This window comes from Haemaphysalis longicornis, unplaced genomic scaffold (genome assembly GCF_048455015.1).
Source record: "Haemaphysalis longicornis isolate Haplotype H1 unplaced genomic scaffold, Haemaphysalis longicornis Haplotype H1 scaffold_10, whole genome shotgun sequence".
In the NCBI taxonomy this organism is placed as follows: Eukaryota; Metazoa; Arthropoda; class Arachnida; order Ixodida; family Ixodidae; genus Haemaphysalis; species Haemaphysalis longicornis.
This window is the reverse complement of record NW_027526204.1, coordinates 134,283,298-134,295,420: the sequence shown is the minus strand read 5'-3', so window position 1 is coordinate 134,295,420 and position 12,123 is coordinate 134,283,298. Positions and strand designations below refer to the sequence as shown.

Genomic DNA, 12,123 nt, shown 5'->3' with positions numbered 1-12,123 from the left:
CAATCTGCTCTGAACTAACATTTTCAACTACACAGATCCCAACGCAAATTCCTGACATGCAAATCTGTTTCCACAGCGGGAATGATTACGCACAGACGTTTTTATTTCCGGGTTATCTCACAGGGATTCAACGTCCGCATGCGCGAATTCCCGCTCATTATTTGTAAGCGTAGGTAATTAATAAAACTTAAATATAGGAGGGCTACATGACAGTACCACGGATTTGAAGCCTTATCGAAATATTGTTTTAAATTATTTTTCACGAACTTCAAGAGAGACATTAGAGCTGTTTTAACATGTGGACTACAGTACTATAGGACCTCATCGTATGAAAGGAAGCACGCAAGTAATGCATAACTATTACAACAATTTTACGATCGCTTTTTTATTACGGGCTGTGTACCACAAACTACATCGCGAAATTGAACTTAAGTAACAGGTAAAGCTAGCTCATACGATCAATCAAAAGGGTGATTATCATTGCTAGATGCGTATGTATATCAATTATAACGCAAACACATCAAAGACAAATCACGTAGTGCGTATGTATATCAATTATAACGCAAACACATCAAAGACAAATTACGGCGTCGTATATCAAAAACGGAAGCCTGGCTTATTATTTCTGTAAACTCGGCTTTTCTTAATTATTACCTGCGCCTGTAATCTGGCAGTATAAGCACATGCTTGGAGCCAGTAATTAAAGCGGTAGGTATAATTTGTATGCAAATTAAATGTGTGGCAGTTACGTGCACTCTTGAATTAATGCCTTTCGGGGCTGCGCAAACCAAGCCGCAAAACGTCTTCTGACACTTTTATTGTACTTTCATTTTATTTTAATAATTTTATTTATTTATTCATTTCGCAGTACCCAAAGCACTAATATGCAGTGCTGAGCAGCTGCAGCATTGGGAAAAACATAGCCCTAAAATGACGAAGTTTAAGGGTAAAAAGAAACTTTAACTATGAGGTGAGTACGCGCGCGCATAATCAAATCAAATCAAATCAAATAAAAATATTTTTTTTCTCAAAAGATTGATAGAGGGAGAGAGAGGAAAAGGGAAAAAGCTGCAAATTTGCAGCTTGCCTGAGGCCAAGACCCCCAATTTTATTTTGTCCGGTTCGGTTTTATAATATTCGATAGTTTTCACGTAGCGTCTCGAGTACACACAATTTCATACAAACAAGTATTTCCAACTTGGGGAAATCAACGAAAAAAAAATCAGAAAGTTGAAGTTTTGGTGAACATGAAGTGAAACAAACCATAAATAACAGATTTTCGAAAAACTATGGGCAATGCAATACAAACACACATACATACACATATCCGCATCCATGCGTGCATAAACACACATATGCACATTTAAAAAATATATAATGAAAGAGCAAGGTATATTTCCTATAGCTCAAAGAATTAGGTCAGCATATGTTAGGGAGTAAATAATGGGCATTTAACGCACATAATGTATCATCCTTTCACAGGTTTCGTTGAATAAAAATTAAATTAAAAATTTGAGTATTTGAGTATTTGATTTTTATTTCTTGGCAAAACCAAGGGGAGGCTGAGACTAAAGGCGAACGTGGCCTGACAGAGACCTCAGCCACCCGATTTTCAGCGTAAATATAAAACACGTCTGTTCACAAATTTAAGCATAATAGCACAATCGTAACAGAGAAATAGCACAAAGCAAAGTGATTACTACATTTCCTATGTATTATACAAAGCATAGGTCTAAAATTCACAGAAGGATTACAGTGTGCACATAAACGCAAAATTCGTACGCATGAGCTTCCATCAGTTACACTACTATGTCACAATTACGTATTAGCGTATTTTTTGTTTGTAATTGTTTTTAATTTCTACATTTAGGGGACATGTAGACATATACTTCAAACTCTTAATTATATATCAGTATTTCAAGCGTTTTGCTTAAGTAACACTTCTTTGATCTGTTTTTTTAACGTAAGTTCACTGACATCGAAGTTTAATTTTTCTCCCAATTTATTTAATATTTCAGTTGACTGGTACTGGAAATATTGCTCACCATAGTTCGTTCTTACTTTTGGAGTGTGCCGTATTGTATGCCTGAGATGGTAGCCAGACGATTTATTGTTAACTTGATTGTGGATCTTTTGCTTATAAATGGTGTGCAGAACCTTCATGTAATAGATTTGGTCAGCTCGAAGCATTGAATATTCAGTAAATAAAGGACTTGTCCTCAAATCTGCGTAACAGCCATGATAATCTAAATATATGCGCAAAATTCTTTTTTGCAATACAATGAGCCTGTTATAATTAGTTTTAGTTGTGGTCCCCCACACCAAAATCCCGTAGCATAGTTTAGAATATATTAGAGCATTGTATAAGTTTTGTTTCAACCATAGTGGTATTAAATCACTGAAACGCGCAAACTGAACTTTAAACGTCTTATAGAAAAGAAGCAATAGAGTGACAAGAAAAGTAGCGAAAATAAAATAAATACACTTGCAAAAACAAATGAAAGAACGCTGCAGACAGAAAAGAGCAGGCGAAAAGCAGTAACACGGCCGCGGGAAAGCGGCCACTGATGCCGAAGCCGACTTTTTGCCTCAGTGGGAACTTTAATGTTTCCGCATTTTGAAAACCAACCAATTGGATTACCGTTAACATAAACGTAAAAAAAACATTTGTAATGGACTGTTTTTTCTTGCATCTTGAATAATGTTTGACAATGGCATGTTCATTAGAGTCCTAGATGGCATGTGAAATTGAAAGCTAGATACAATTCCTGTGAACAATGACCAAGAAGCCTAGGCACGAAGTAGGGCTCTACGAGTAGCCCAGAAACGCTTGAAAGTAAAATCAAAGGGCGCCTTTCACAGTGGCACCTGTTGGAGCAATGTTTCGGTTCTTCCAGTTACCCAAAATTTGTTTACCTTATCCTAACCGTCATCCCCGAAATTTTTTAAGCGGGATTTACCAAAAAAGCTAAATCATAATGTCACGTGACCAGAAGAGCTGAAAACGCCATGTTTATGCAGTTGAAGGGAGTGGAATAAGCAAGAACGCGCGCCAGGCGTCGGAGACAGTCCGCAACCCCCCCCCCCCCCCCCCCCCTCCTCTCTATGCCGTCTAGCTCACACGAAAGCCAGCGTTTTAAATACTGGTGTAATCGCAAGGAATTCCTACACAAACAGGCGGAAATAATTTTAACTTCGCACTGAAATTTCTGAAGTCTGAATGGTGGCGACACATGGTGTCTAAACGTGACACTACGTTACGTGTCCCACGATCGGAAACGCGCGCACGCCGCCGCTCTAGCCCGGCCGTGCTTGTCCAAACACCGTGGATTTCAACGCGTGATTCGTAAGCCGCATGAAGGAATAGGAAAGGTTGCACATTATTGTTGTTTTAGCAGGGGACAAGTTTTTAAATACCTCTTTTAATCTCACGTGCAGTTAAAAGTGCGTTGCCGCACGGCTCACTCTCGCGGACACGTATGGATGGTAGATCTAAAAATTTCGATTTCAAGAGTTCTAGGGCGCTATCGGAAAAACCGTTTCGGGTTAAAGTGAGCCCTTTCATTTGGCTCAAAGAAAATATACTCGAGAAAAATCGGTTGTATGTCCCTTTAAAGGTCTAGCAAAATCTTATCCTGCTTGCTACGATCGCCTCCACGCCGCAGCAGCAGGAACAGTACGACATCGGTGGCGCAACCATTCGCAAGAGGATGTGCAGAGGCATACCGTAGCTTCCGCTCCCAGAGACGTAGCCAGTCTACCCTAAGTAACAAAACTACGGCGGATACGGCTTCCAGTAATGCTTAAAATAATAACACTACAAGCGATTGTCCCCATATTGTTATTATTGTTGCCCATTCTCCATAGCAGCGCCTCATGAGTTGCTTGTGCACTAGCCAGAGTAAACACCAAGGTCGTTCTTCGCTGCAGATACGTACACTCTTAATTCTGCCTTGGTCACATCCGTGACAGAATGGCTTTGGTCCTGTCGGGCCTGCGAACGTCAATACCGGCAGAGAAGTGCCAGTATGAGAGGCCGCGCGATAAAGCCCTCCTATGGCCACCTGCTTCCCAATATGGCCACTTTCACAGCGACAGATGGCGAGTTGAGTGGAGCATTTCTGCCATGGCACCATGTATGCCCCTGAAAGTTACGCTCCAACACTGGGCTTGAGATACCTTTGTTATTTATCCCGAGCATAGAATGAAACCAATCGTAAATAAGTTTTGCTCGATTCGGAGCTCAAAGAGTATCCCTCGCAGTGGCTTTAGGACTGCCGCTTTCCGCGGACATGCAGCTAAAGGACGTTTTAGGACCATGGGCTTGTCCCAAACGTGCTTTACGGGCTACCAAAGCTCTGATAGAGTACCTGCAACGCATAGGTCTAGACCAGTCGCTGTGAATAACTCGCCGTATATGTACGCATCAACTTCTTGAACATCATCGCTATCATCTTCATCACGTCATCAACTGGCGTAGCAAGTTAGGCATTTTAGCCCAGCTAACATCGCCAGACTTCATTAAAGATCGCTCTCTCTCTCTCTCTCTCTCTCTCTCTCTCTCTCTCTCTCTCTCTCTCTCTCTCTCTCTCTCTTTCTCGTAAATAAGTTTGTTGTCTACCATCCACTGGGCAATCACAGAGTGGTAAAAGAAGATTGGTCCCAGGAACAGATGTCACTAGGCATAGCCGCCTGAATAACGGAGGTTTTCCACTGGGCAAGGGAATCGCAATTCTCTTGATTGATGCTATCGAGCCTTTGTTGTGCATGCTCGCAATGTGTCCATGCGTAATACACTTTCTTAACTTATTTTTTTCGTTGAGGGGGGTTTCTATGTGTGATACCGAGTAACATGGGTGAAAATATCTCTTTTTTCGTAACAGTACACTCAGTTTGCGACAGTATTTGCAAGCACCGTCAGGGTCTCAAATTTTAATTTTCACATTTCGTGTCTTAACGCGCCGAAGCTACTCATGGGCCATGAGGCGTGCCGTAGTGAAGTCCTCCGGATTAATTTTGACCTCCTGGGGCCTGAAACTTGGGGCCTGAAACGGCTTGAAACTTGCCCGTTTTTGTTTATTACGTTCTCATCCGAGTGATCTTTGTAGTAAACACAGTGTCGCGCGATCAGTTGCCTACTGCTAGCCTTGTAAGGGGGCGCAGACCTTCGTCATGCCAATGAATTGGCTGTTTGTCTGCGCCCACCCCAGGGTATTTTTGGTACTGAAAAAAAAACTTTCTTGGATTTCTTGAATCTTTAACGTGCGCCGAAATATCGACCCATGGGCGTTTTCGCTTTTCGCCTCCATCTGAAAAGCGGCCACCGTGTCCGGTATCGAACCCGCACTGTTCTTGGGCTCAGCAGCGGAACGCCTTAAAACAACTGAACCATCTCTGCGGGTAAGCTGTGAAACTAACACCATGCTGTTCCGATCAGACTGTAGGAAAGGCCACCACATAGCAGGGCCCGGCAAAGCCCCTGCGAAACATATGTGATTCCGGAATCCGTGACGGAAGCAGGTGTGTTTTGCGCACGTCGGTTTACAATTTAAATATTCTTCTCGAATTTCAGAGCCGCATTGATCTCGTAAGCGCGTTCCCCGGCTTGAGCAGTAGTATTAATACGCGAGCCCCACCGGTGGCATAAATGCATACATAGCGTGTGACAATGGCTTGTGAAACACGTCGTACTGGCGCAACCACTCGTTTTTCTCTTGCGATAATATCTCCGGGGAGAAGCCGCTAAATGCAAGCCCAGAGCTGCCGACAAAGCGCGTTGGAACACTATGAGGTCGTTCCCTCTCTGTAGCTACTTTTTTCGTCGTTCCTGTGGTGACGTTGCAGTGAAGCACGCTCTCCGCAGCTTTCCTTATCCTGTTATCCCAGCACCCACCTCCACGCGCATGGAATTTTCTCCCAGCGGGTCTGCCGCTCCTGCTGCCTTGTGTGAGCATCCGCATTGTGCTCGGCGGGGGGTTGCGGTATTAAGGGCCGCTTTATTCGCTCCCGCCTTTTCCTTCTCTCTGCTGCGTCTTGCCGTTCCTTCTTTTTCTTTTCTGCAACCCTCCCCTCCCCTTCTCCCGCCCGTTCTAACGCATATCGCACATGCTAGTCTCTATGCAATGCTTGGTCTCGCTACAGACTGTTTTTCTTGCAAGCGTTTCGCAGCTACGGACAAAAGCATTTCCCTCTCCCCCCCTTCCCTTTCGCTCTCCGTGAGCTCACACGGAGCACTCATGCTAAAGACAGGGAATGAACATTAGTATCTTATGAACCCAGAACAGCTGGGGGCCCTTGTATGACAAGGATGACGTCAGAAATGAGAGAGCCGCCGGCTTTGTCTAGAAGAGAGAGAGAGAGAGAGAGAGAGAGATAGAGCGTTTATAGGAAAAGGCGATGATAGCCGAGCTGTGTTGATAGGAGGAGGAGAAGGAGGAGGAAAAAACGTTTATTGCTCCCATTGAACGGGAAGAAAGGAGCGCGGGATGGTTGTCGGTCATCCATAGAGGGTGGCGTCCCTAGTCCGGGATGCCATGGCCAGCTGCAGCTCGAATGGCCCTGGTCACCAGGCCACGCTGGTTTTCCAGGACATCGCTACTCAGCAGGACCTCCCACTGCTCCTGTGTCGGTGCGATGACTTCAGGTAGTTCGGTGACGCCTTAACACTCCCACACCATGTGGTACAGGGTGTTGGGCGTCCCAGAGAAGTTGCAGTCGTAGCTGAAGAGCGTGGGGTGTATTTTGGACAGCTGTGTGGCGTGCGGAAATGAATTTGTCTGCAGTCTCCGGAATTGTGTGGCTTCTTCTTTGGTTAGCTTCGGGTGGGGTGATAGGAAATAAATAAAAGAGAGAACAAAACAACAGTAGAGAATAAAATTATAAATAATTATACAATAATAAAAAATATATATAAAATAATACAAATACAGAATTCTAAGTAACATGCAGAATGGTGTTTTTCCCAAAACTCTGTCCAGTCATGGGCTTTGCGAAAACATTAAAATAGGTTTACTTGCTAAGTATCCACGGCGTGCGTTGCGCGAAGCTTTTTACAAGGGCCTTAATGTACATCCGCACAGCGATGCTGGTGAGGTTGCCGTGCATTACTGACTTCACGAAAACCCGCAGCCGCTTCATTTGCCCTTCTGAGAGAGAGAGAGAGAGAGAGAGAGAGAGAGAGAGAGAGAGAGAGAGAGAGAGAGAGAGAGAGAGAGAGAGAGAGAGAGAGAGAGAGAGAGAGGAGAGAGAGAGAGAGAGAGAGAGAGAGAGAGAGAGAGAGAGAGAGAGAGAGAGAGAGAATAACTTTAATGAAGACCAGTGATGTTAGCCGAGCCGTCGGGCTACTTGCTACGCTAGATGAGAGAAGAACAAAAAGAGAAAGAAAAAAAAAGTGAACAAAAAATGTAAAAACGAAAATATGTCATTTGATGCGCCGAAATTTTCAATCACAAAACTCTGTCCAGTTCTGTGCTCCGAAGAAACTCCAAAAGAGCTTTGATTGCACGTGCAGCCTGACTGGGACCCGACCATGGACCCAAAACAGCCCTCAGCTCAAGTCCCACACCAAGCTGCCTGCACAAAGATAATATGAGTTTCTGTCTGTGCACGGTGTACTTTGGACACACGCATATAGCATGATGAATGTCTCCTCGTGAGTCACATCTGGAACAAAGAGGTGAAGATGCCTGCTGGATTTTGTACAGGAAATGTCCCGTGTAGGCCACATTCAAGCGCAGCCTATGCAGAATGGCTTCCTCGCGCTTGCTAAGTCCAGGTGGCATTCTGAAGGTGCAGTTGGGATCGATCGCATGAAGAGGTGCGTATTGCTGTCTTGCATCGGTCCAGATAGACATCTGCGCATTCCATGCGGTTGATGAGGCGAGTATTGCCGCATCCTTTCTCGTGAATGGGATCGGCACAGCTTTAGTGCAGAGACTGTTGGCAGATGAGGCGGCTTTGTCAGCTGCGTCGTTGCCGGCAACTCCGCAGTGGGCAGGAAGCCACTGCAGATCTACGCTGTGTCCCCTTTGTATGGCTTGTAAGTGCAAGAGATTGATTTCCCAAGCCAGCTGTTCCTTTGGAAGCGACTTCAAGCTCTCGAGTGCTGACCTGGAGTCTGTAAATACAGCCCATTGATTGGCCGGCTGCTTTAGAATATATTTAAAAGCACCGCGCAGCCCAGCCAGCTCAGTAACTGTCGTTGAGGACTTGTGGCTCAATAGGGCGCAGATGGTAGTGAGCGACGAAGGAATCGAGATCCCTATCGCCGACGATGTAGCCGTCACTGAGCCATCACTGTACACATGAGTGGGCCTTTGTATTGGTTGTTAATATGCTCCAAGGCAAAGAATAATCTTTAGAGCCGGGGCTGGGAATAGCCGCCTTCCGCTTAAATCCAGGTACCGTGGTGACAATTTTCATTGGAGGGAATAGCAAGGGAGGGCGAGGAGAAGAGGCTGAAGGCTGACACTGGGAGGGCATTGCGTGCTGCACTTCAGATCTTTGCTCCGCCGTGCACTTATTCATCTCGGAATCTGGCCGTCCCCCGTGCTAGCCCCAGGCCATGCCGGGCTTCCCTCAGAACGATCCCAGCGTGTATGATCACTGCTATCAGGGCCTTCCCGCCCACTGCCTCTCCTTCACCAACTTCCCTTCTTGTTTTATTTCTCTACACACTTTTCATGTTTTCTTTCCTTTGTATTTTTATTTTTATTTTATGTCGTTTTCAACACTTCCTGATGCTACGTCTCATGTTTGAGCAGTTTATTTTCTGTGTATATTTTCCTAATATTTTATTTCATTCCTTAAATGCGTTTCTTTAATTACTTTGTAATTTCTATCTGTGAGCGCCCCTTTCCTGGCCAATCCCCCTGAGTGGGTATGAGCCATACCTTTTGGCACCACCACCACTACCACTTCAGAGGCCCAGGCGGCAGCAAGAGGATGCCCATGTTGCCTTGCCACAACGCGCAGGCGCGTGCGAAGTTGCTCTATTGCCTGCAAAGCAGTGGGCGGAAGCCGTCTGCTCTCTGTCATGGTTCCCATTGTGTAGGTGGTCTTCCGGACACGAAGACATATCCTCAGTATTCGGGCCTGCAACCCCTCTAGTATTTTAGAATTCTCTTTGGAAAGAGAAGTCAGAGCTGGGAGGCTATCAGCGAAGTAAGCCTTCGCAGAGGGCGTCGTATAGCCGTAAAAGAGAGCTGACGCTACATCCATCATTGCTGTTGGAAAGCATGCCGAAGATGTGCGCGAATGACGGTAACTTCTCTTTTAGTGCTAAAGTGTGAAGACGGGCTAGTTGGTTCATACTGAAGGCAAAAAACAGCGCAAAGAAACAACACGTAAGACGAGAAAAAGACAAACACGGGCGCTGTCTTCATTCATTCAGTCAGTCATTCATTCATTCAGGCTTCATTCAGTTGTCAGTCAGCGCCCGTGTTTGTCTTTTTCTCGTCTTACGTGTCGTTTTTTTGCGCTGTTTTTTGCCTTCTCTCTTAGGCTTCGGATATGAGGAGTTCATGTCAGGTGGCGGTCGAAGGTAACACCCAAAAACCTGTGATGGGTGACATACGGTATGGGTACGCCTGCGGCCGTTAACTGGTAGTTTGAGACGTCCCGCTTTGTAAAGGCCATGGCAGCGCACTTGGCCGGTGATATCGCGAGGCCACGTATCGCGATAGTTTTCAATCGAGCTTACTGCACGCTGAAGTCTCGATTGGAGCACACGCCTGTTGCGGCCCGAGCACCAGATGCAGATATCATCAGCGTACATGGAGATTTCAACCGATTTCGGCAGGCATCTCTCAAGGCCAATCATTGAAATATTAAAAAGAGTCGGGCTCAATACCCCACCCTGAGGGACACCACGGATCACGTTATGGAGGGGCGTCTCACCATCCGCTACAGACATGTAGATGGTCCTATCAGAGAGGTAATCAGACATCCAGTCGTACATTCGTTCCGCGATGCCTACAGACCTCATTGCTGTCCGGACAGCTTCATGGAGAACACAGTCGTATGCCGATTTAATGTCGATGAAGACTGCAATGGTAATTTGCCGTGCGATCTTTGCGTTCTTCACATGTGTTGCAAGGGCAATTACGTTGTCAATTCTGCTCTGGCCCTTGCAGAAGCCCGACACCTGCGACGGATAAACGGTTCTGCCATTCAGATCCCAGTCTAGGTGAAGCAGTACCATCTTCTCCATGAGCTTCTCAATGCAGCTTAGAAGCGCAATAGGCCAATACGAATCAATATCCATGGGGTCTTTCGCAGGTTTCAGAACTGGCACGATACGAGCTCGCTTCCACCGAGGCTCAAGACGGCCGGTCTTTCAGGAGCAGTTGAATATTGACAAAAGCCACCACTTCGCACTTTCTGGTGTTAAATGCATCAGAATAATCAGAATCTAGCTCTGAATTTCCAGAAACTGCGAAAAATTCCACACCGCCAGTTCAGACAGACCGAATGATATGAACTTCGTCGTCGTCTTTTTTTTTTTTTTTTTTCCCCTTCGAGTTTGCTAACCCATTGTGCCTTGCGGCAGGCAAGTACTTTTGCTCATTTTAACGACGACAGATGGCACAGTTTTTTCCAGTCCCTCGTTTTCCCATCATAGAGGTAGAGGGTCCCCTCAGAGGTGGAAATCGTTGTTGCTTAATATTTAAATGGCCTGGAAAGTCCCGTCACCACAAACAGTTGCATTGCCCGCTGAAGGCAGCTTTGGATGGAGAATTCAGTGACGTTGGGTGTGTCACTGTATACGAGTACGGCCTGATAAGATTGGTGGGATGATTATTTGGCGGAAAGCAACTTCAGTATCGAAAAAAAAAATTGGGGAAGTGCCAGACTGCCAGGCGAGATGGTGAAAATTAAGTTGGGCCGGGTGCAAGCATTAGGGGGATTGAGGTGTTACGAGGAGGTTGCCGAATTTTCGAAAGGTCTCAGATTAATATGAAGTGTTGAAAAGCAATCCGAATACACCTAAGCACTTCTCAGGAGATGTGTGTGCCAAAGCAAGAATGTACAATTTAACGGCCTGGGGCTGAAGCGGCGCCGAATAGACAAGCCGATATTGTGGGAGCCACCACGGAGCAGAAGCGACCGCAGCGCCGGCAGTTAGTGTGGCGGTGCACCCTAGATAGCTGGTGACTGGTGCGCCGCAGGGTAAGGTCAGTGTTTCCCGCGCACTCCTACCCCCTCTCCCGATACTCCACCAGTTGTTCGGCCGGCCCTTTAGCAACGATGACACCATTGGGATGACAGTCTACGATACTACGGGCTTTTCAGTCGCGAAGATGTACCGGGGAATAAGGCTTTGCGGCAGAGCCAACTGTATAAGCAAGCCACTTAATGTCCACCGATGCAGCTGTACATTACATCACATACAGGTGTACATTACATACAGTAATGTCCCCTACCTCTTGCCTGTGGAAAAGCCATGCGAGAGTGGCTGAGAGAGGAGGAAAGTTCACGTGAACCCCTGGCGTCACGCAGCCCTGAGCGACACAGCGAGCCGGCCTAGTTGGAAACGATTCAAAGTTCAAAGTTCGAAGATTATTTCGGAACTACAATGTTATGGGTTGCAGAGTGTAAGTATATAGGTCCCAAGGTTAGAAACCGCAAGCCAGACCTCCTGGTTACGATTCAAGGTTACGATTGCGCAAAAACAAGACCAGGAAGAAAACACCTGGTCGAGCGCACTCTAGCCACCGATTTTATTGTTTCGAAAGAAGACGTACATAACCCACAGAACTGCGCAACATCATCACAAAAACCCTTTACAGCGCACACAGCCAACACGCGAAGTACTCCAGACACTAGGGACAAGATGACAGCAGCGACATTTCTTTATGCAACAAAGCCACGGATGGGTGGCTAACGCACTTTTCTCCGTGCCGGGAGATGTCATATCAATACTCTCTCCACTCAGTACAACCTCCCTCGAAGGATCACTTTGGTAAGCAATTAGTTACTATTTAGCTATGAATTAGCTGACTTAGCTGCGCATTGTAAAAAGTATGGGTGCGCACCGACCTCTCTTTGGAAACACAGTTTTGTTTGCGCATCATAATCAGGCTTCGAGGGAGATAGCGCGAGCATTTGATATATCCCGGCACA

At 45.9% G+C, this 12,123-nt stretch overlaps 1 protein-coding gene across 3 annotated transcripts in view; it reads right to left on the bottom strand.

The window, feature by feature from the left end:
- Positions 1-12,123, bottom strand: part of LOC144159368 (E3 ubiquitin-protein ligase PDZRN3-like) — a 305,410-nt gene that overhangs the window by 203,627 nt on the left and 89,660 nt on the right. The window lies entirely within an intron of this gene.